We start from the raw sequence: 7,868 nt of genomic DNA, 5'->3' as shown, positions 1-7,868 counted from the left end.
ATGTTCTTCTCTAGGATTCTGATGGATTCCTGTCTCACGTTGAGGTCTTTTATCCATTTTGAGTTTATCTTTGTGTACGGTGTAAGAGAAAGGTAGAGTTTCATTCTTCTACATATAGCTGTCCAGTTTTCCCAGCACCATTTATTGAAGAGACTGTCTTTTTTCCACTGTATATTTTTTCCTGTTTTGTCGAAGATTAATTGATCATAGAGTCGAGGATCAATATCTGGGCTCTCTACTCTGTTCCACTGGTCTATGTGTCTGTTTTTATGCCAGTACCATGCTGTCTTGGTGATCACAGCTTTGTAATAAAGCTTGAAATCAGGTAACGTGATGCCGCCAGCTTTATTTTTGTTTTTCAACATTTCCTTAGCGATTTGGGGTCTCTTCTGATTCCATACAAATTTTAGGATTATTTGCTCCAGCTCTTTGAAGAATGCCGGTGGAATTTTGATCGGAATGGCATTAAAAATATAGATTGCTCTAGGCAGTATAGACATTTTAACAATGTTTATTCTTCCGATCCAAGAGCATGGAATGGTCTTCCATCTTTTTGTGTCTTCTTCAATTTCTTTCATGAGTGTTCTATAGTTCCTCAAGTATAGATCCTTTACCTCTTTAGTTAGGTTTATTCCCAGGTATCTTATGGTTCGTGGTGCTATAGTAAATGGAATCGATTCTCTAATTTCCCTTTCTGTATTTTCATTGTTAGTGTATAAGAAAGCCACTGATTTCTGCACATTGACTTTGTATCCTGCCACGCTGCTGAATTGCTATATGAGTTCTAGTAGTTTGGGGGTGGAGTCTTTTGGGTTTTCCATATAAAGAATCATGTCATCTGCGAAGAGAGAGAGTTTGACTTCTTCATTACCAATTTGGATACCTTTTATTTCCCTCTGCTGTCTGATTGCTGTTGCTGGGTATTTACCCCAAAGATACAGATGTCGTGAAAAGAAGGGCCATCTGTACCCCAATGTTTATAGCAGCAATGGCCACGATCGCCAAACTATGGAAAGAACCACGATGCCCTTCAACGGATGAATGGTTAAGGAAGATGTGGTCCATATACACTATGGAGTATTATGCCTCCATCAGAAAGAATGAATACCCAACTTTTGTAGCAACATGGACAGGACTGGAAGAGATTATGCTGAGTGAAATAAGTCAGCAGAGAGAGTCAATTATCATATGGTTTCACTTATTTGTGGAGCATAACAAATATCATGGAGGACAAGGGGCATTAGAGAGGAGTAGGGAATTTGGGTAAATTGGGAGGGGAGGTGAACCATGAGAGACTATGGACTCTGAAAAACAATCTGAGGGGTTTGAAGTGGCAGGGGGGTGGGAGGTTGGGGTACCAGGTGGTGGGTATTATAGAGGGCACGGCTTGCATGGAGCACTGGGTGTGGTGAAAAAATAATGAATAATGTTTTTCTGAAAATAAATAAATTGGAAAAAAAAGAAGATGTGGTATATATATACAATGGAATACTATGCAGACATCAAAAGAAATGAAATGTTACCATTTGCGACAATGTGGATGGCACCAGAGGGTATTATGCTAAGTGAAAATAAGTCAATTGGAGAAAGACAGCTATCATATGATCTCCCTGATACGAGGAAGTGGAGATGCAACGTGAGGGGTTTGGGGGGTAGGAAAAGAATAGGTGAAACAAGATGGGATTGGGAGGGAGACAAACCATAAGTGACTCTTAATCTCACAAAACAAACTGAGAGTTGCTGGAGGGTGGGGGGTTTGGAGAGGGGGGTGGGGTTATGGACATTGAGGAAGATATGTGCTATGGTGAGTGCTGTGAAGTGTGTAAACCTGGCGATTCACAGACTTGTACCCCTGGGGCTAATAATGCGCTATTTGTTTATAAAAAAATTTAAAAATTGTAGAGAAATTGAATTATCTTTATTTCAGTTACAATTTTTTACTTGCAAATATATGCCCAATACATTTTTAAATATGATTAGAAAGGCTGTGTGTGCAGTTGGCTAGAATCAATATGCCAAAATAATAACAACAACAATTGCATTTCTCTGACATATCAGCCAGTGAATATAACTGAATATAAATACCATTTATAATAGCAATGCAATTATTAATACCAAATAATTAATCTAACAAAAGTAAGGAAGATCCATATCCAAAGAATTACATATTATTCAGAGACAAAAACACTTGAATGGGCCATACATGACATATTCAGTGACAAAAAATATCCATATTGTAAAATTTGTAATTCTTCCCCAGCTAGCCTAGTGATTTTGGAATTTGTCTAGCAGATTTCAACACTTCTGTGGAAAAGTGAAAGAGTAAGTATTGGCAAGACATTTCTAAATAAAAAGGAGGGCACGACTGCATGGAGCACTGGGTGTGGTGAAAAAATAATGAATACTGTTATGCTGAAAATAAATAAATTTAATTTAAAAAAAAGAAAAAAAAAGAATTAATTTGATGTACCTATCCTCGTATATATGAGTAATTAAAGAGTAATTAAAACAATGGATTATTGGTGTAGGGATAGACAACTGGCTAATTGGAAGAAAATGGACTGCCTCTAATAGTCTCACACTATATGAAACTACAATATACAATATAGATAGCATTTCAAATTAACATGAAAAGGATTCTGTACAATAAATTGTGTGGAAGAAAATTGATTACTTATTTGAAAAAAATGAAATTCAATCAGTATCTTTTTTTTTAAAGATTTTATTTATTTATTTGACAGAGAGAGATCACAAGTAGGCAGAGAGGCAGGCAGAGGGAGAGAGAGGAGGAAGCAGGCTCCCTGCTGAGCAGAGAGCCCGATGCAGGACTCGATCCCAGGACCCTGAGATCATGACCTGAGCTGAAGGCAGCAGCTTAACCCACTGAGCCACCCAGGCGCCCCAATTCAATCAGTATCTTATTTCATAAAAAATGACAGTACAGACAAAAGGTTGATATCCAGGATCTATAATGAACTCCTCAAACTCAACCCACACGAAACAGACAAACACATCAAAAAATGGGCAGAAGATATGAACAGACACTTCTCCAATCAAGACATACAAATGGCTATCAGACACATGAAAAAATGTTCATCATCATTAGCCCTCAGGGAGATTCAAATTAAAACCACATTGAGATATCACCTTACACCAGTTAGAATGGCCAAAATTAACAAGATAGGAAACAACATGTGTTGGAGGGTATGTGGAGAAAGGGGAACCCTCTTACACTGTTGGTGGGAATGCAAGTTGGTGCAGCCTCTTTGGAGAACAGTGTGGAGATTCCTCAAGAAATTAAAAATAGAGCTTCCCTATGACCCTGCAATTGCACTCCTGGGTATTTACCCCAAAGATACAGATGTTGTGAAAAGAAGGGCCATCTGTACCCCAATGTTTATAGCAGCAATGGCCACAGTCGCCAAACTATGGAAAGAACCAAGATGCCCTTCAACGGATGAATGGATAAGGAAGATGTGGTCCATATACACTATGGAGTATTATGCCTCCATCAGAAAGGATGAATACCCAACTTTTGTAGCAACATGGACGGGACTGGAAGAGATGATGCTGAGTGAAATAAGTCAAGCAGAGAGAGTCAATTATCATATGGTTTCACTTATTTGTGGAGCATAACAAATATCATGGAGGACAAGGGGCGTTAGAGAGGAGTAGGGAATTTGGGTAAATTGGAATGGGAGGTGAACCATGAGAGACTATGGACTCTGAATAACAATCTGAGGGGTTTGAAGTGGCGGGGGGGGTGGGAGGTAGGGGTACCAGGTGGTGGGTATTATAGAGGGCACGGCTTGCATGGAGCACTTGGTGTGGTGAAAAAATAATGAATAATGTTTTTCTGAAAATAAATAAATTGAGAAAAAAAATCTAATTTGGGGGGCATCTGGATGGCAGAGTCAAATGTCAGACTTGGTTTCAGCCCAGGTTGTGATCTCAGAGTCATGTACTGGAATGTACAAGCAACCCAAACTTAGTAGTTCACTGTTAATGATAACTGCTGATGGATGTCATGATTATTCACCAAAGCTAGCCACTTGACTCGCATCTCACTATTTCTTTTTTTTTTCAATTTATTTATTTTCAGAAAAACATTATTCATTATTTTTTCACCACACCCAGCGCTCCATGCAAGCCGTGCCCTCTATAATACCCACCACCTGGTACCCCAACCTTCCACCCCCCCGCCACTTCAAACCCCTCAGATTGTTTTTCAGAGTCCATAGTCTCTCATGGTTCACCTCCCCTTCTAATTTACCCAAATTCCCTACTCCTCTCTTTTTTTTCCAATTTATTTATTTTCAGAAAAACAGTATTCATTATTTTTTCACCACACCCAGTGCTCCATGCAAGCCGTGCCCTCTATAATACCCACCACCTGGTACCCCAACCTCCCACCCCCCCGCCACTTCAAACCCCTCAGACTGTTTTTCAGAGTCCATAGTCTCTCATGGTTCACCTCCCCTCCCAATTTACCCAAATTCCCTACTCCTCTCTAACGTCACTATTTCTTTTTTAACTTAATAGCTGCTGTTTCTTTCTTCCATTCTTCCTTCCTTCATTTCCCTCCCTCCTTCCTTTTCCCTCCTTCCATCTTCTCTCCTTCTTTCCTTCCTTCCCTCTCTCCTTTTCTCCCTCTCTCCCTCCTTTTGTCCCACTCTTCCTTCCCCTCCTTTCTCTCTCTCTCCCTCCCTCCCTTCCTTTTCTTTCTCTTTCTTTCCCCCAGGTTTTTTCTAGATGAATAAATTCAGGTCTAACTAGTTGATACTATACTATGTATTTGAAATTGAGAAGAGAGTACATCTTAAATGTTCTCACCCCAAAAAAGAAATGGTAACTATGTGACATGAGGGAAGTGTTAGGTAATGTTATGGTGATAATCATGTTGCCATAAAAATTGTATCAAATCAGCATTTGTATACCTTGAACCTACAGGATATGTCAATTGTATCTCAAAGGAGCATCTCACTATTTCATCTACAGAATCTGTCACCTTCCTCACTTCTCTCTCCCTTTCCAGTTTGTTCTCACCTCTGCAACTAGTAAAGTTTGCATCAGTGTGTGGGAAAAGAACAAGTTGAAATAGGCAGAAACAACATACAACTAAAGGGGTCAAGACCTTATTCTGCACATCATTTGGAGACCTCAAATAATTTAATCAGGTATGCTCTATAAAATTAGCATTTTTAGAAAGATTATTTTAAATGCAGATGGGAGGGGCACCGGGTGGCTCAGTCAGTTAAACATCTGCCTTTGGTTCAGATCATGATCCCAGGGTCCTGGGATGGAGCTTGGTGTTGGGTTCCCTGCCCAACAGGGAGTCTGCTTCTCCCTCTCTGCCTCCTCTCACTCACTGTTGCCCTCTCATAAGTAAATAAATAAAATCTTAAAAAAATAAAATCCAGGTGGTTCGAGCAGCCGAAGCAAGATGGGTCAGAGTCAGAGCGGTGGTCATGGCCCTGGAGGTGGCAAGAAGGATGACAAGGACAAGAAAAAGAAATATGAACCTCCTGTACCAACTCGGGTGGGGAAAAAGAAGAAGAAAACAAAGGGACCAGATGATGCCAGCAAGCTGCCACTGGTGACACCCCATACTCAGTGCCGGTTAAAATTATTGAAATTAGAGAGAATTAAAGACTATCTTCTCATGGAGGAAGAATTCATTAGAAATCAGGAACAAATGAAGCCTTTAGAAGAAAAGCAAGAGGAGGAAAGGTCTAAGGTGGATGACCTGAGAGGGACCCCAATGTCAGTAGGAACCTTGGAAGAGATCATTGATGACAATCACGCCATCGTGTCTACATCTGTGGGCTCCGAACACTACGTCAGCATTCTTTCCTTTGTAGACAAGGATCTGCTGGAACCGGGCTGCTCCGTCCTGCTCAACCACAAGGTGCATGCCATCATAGGGGTGCTTATGGACGACACAGATCCCTTGGTCACAGTGATGAAGGTAGAAAAGGCGCCCCAGGAAACCTATGCTGATATTGGGGGGTTGGACAACCAAATCCAGGAAATTAAGGAATCTGTGGAGCTTCCTCTCACTCATCCTGAGTATTATGAAGAGATGGGTATAAAGCCCCCGAAGTAGGTCATTCTCTATGGTCCACCTGGCACAGGTAAAACCTTATTAGCCAAAGCAGTAGCAAACCAAACCTCAGCCACTTTCTTGAGAGTGGTTGGCTCAGAACTTATTCAGAAGTACCTAGGTGACGGGCCCAAACTCGTTCGGGAATTGTTTCGAGTTGCAGAAGAACACGCACCATCCATCATGTTTATTGATGAAATTGATGCCATTGGAACAAAAAGGTATGACTCAAATTCTGGTGGTGAGAGAGAAATTCAGCGAACAATGCTGGAGCTGCTGAACCAGTTGGATGGATTTGATTCGAGGGGTGAAGTGAAAGTTATCATGGCCACAAACCGAATAGAGACTTTGGATCCAGCTCTTATCAGACCAGGTCGCATCGACAGGAAGATTGAGTTCCCCCTGCCCGACGAGAAGACTAAGAAGCGCATCTTTCAAATCCACACAAGCAGGATGACGCTGGCCGATGACGTGACCCTGTACGACTTGATCATGGCTAAAGATGACGTCTCGGGTGCCGATATCAAGGCAATCTGTGCAGAAGCTGGTCTAATGGCCTTGAGAGAACACAGAATGAAAGTAACAAATGAAGACTTCAAGAAATCTAAAGAAAATGTTCTTTATAAAAAACAAGAAGGCACCCCTGAGGGACTATATCTCTAGCAGACCACAGCTGCCTTCAAGGAAGTGGTCGGGGTTGTTCTGACCCCTTGAAGGGATGAGGTTGGGGAAGTTGCCCAGCAGAACCCATGTTCCAGTTGATCTTTCTTACTAGCAAAACCTCCTTGTGTACTTTTTTGAGCGTGTAGGATGCCCCCCAGGCCGCCTTCACCTGTTGGTCCCATGCAGTGCTCTGTCTCCAATAAAGCGTTCTCCTTCTCAAAAAAATAAAATAAAATCCAGATGGTAGAATTAATCATAGAAATTTATAGGAATATGTGTAAATTTATAAGGGTAATGCACAGCATTGGAAAAGGAGGCTACTTAGTAAGCTGATACAGAAGGTCCAGTCTTCATTACCATGCTATTTGTTCACCTCTCCTCGGTTCTTGCAATTGTTCTTTACAATTTGTAAAGCATTGTGAACAGAACTCATGAACCTCCCTAGACCTAATGCTATCCTACCAAATTCAACATTTTCAGCTTCCTTGTTCGTTTTCTAATTAAATGCATGTCATGCAGTATGTAAAAGGTTAAATAAAATAATCTTTTAAGTAATACACATAAATTGTGAAGAACCGTAATTCATTAGGTCCAACTTTGCTACATGGGAGCTGGCCGTGGCTCTTGACCTATAGTAAGTCTTTCCTAAAAAGATGTCTTCTTCTTCTTTTTTTTTTGTTAAAGATTTTATTTACAGAGAGAGACACAGCGAGAGAGGGAACACAAGCTGGAGCAGAGGGAGAGGGAGAAACAGGCTTCCCGCCAAGCAGGGAGCCCGATGCGGGGCTGGAACCCAGGACCCTAGGATCACGATCCGAGCTGAAGGCAGATGTCCAACTGACTGAGTCACCAAGGCACCCCAAGATGTCTTTTTTAAAAAGTCAGACATTCTGCTGATTCTGGTCTTCAGGCATACGCAAAATAGTCATAAAATTAATATGTAATATTTACAATTTGACTTGTAGCAACAGCACACTGAGATGTGGTGTGGACACAGCACCAATAGAAATAGCATTGCATTTTCAAAAGCCTTACACTTAAGGCTCAAGTCTCAGATACAACAGAAAACTCACTCCAGCCCCGTGATCCTTTGCCATTCCTT

The 7,868-nt window shown here is 41.1% G+C and overlaps 1 pseudogene; it reads left to right on the top strand.

Moving 5' to 3' along the window:
- Positions 1–5,439: 5,439 nt before the first annotated feature.
- Positions 5,440–6,766, top strand: LOC122891139 (annotated as a pseudogene).
- Positions 6,767–7,868: the final 1,102 nt, after the last annotated feature.

The sequence above is a fragment of the Neovison vison genome, chromosome 12 (assembly GCF_020171115.1).
Source record: "Neovison vison isolate M4711 chromosome 12, ASM_NN_V1, whole genome shotgun sequence".
Lineage (NCBI taxonomy): Eukaryota > Metazoa > Chordata > Mammalia > Carnivora > Mustelidae > Neogale > Neogale vison.
This window is presented reverse-complemented; position numbering and strand designations above follow the sequence as displayed.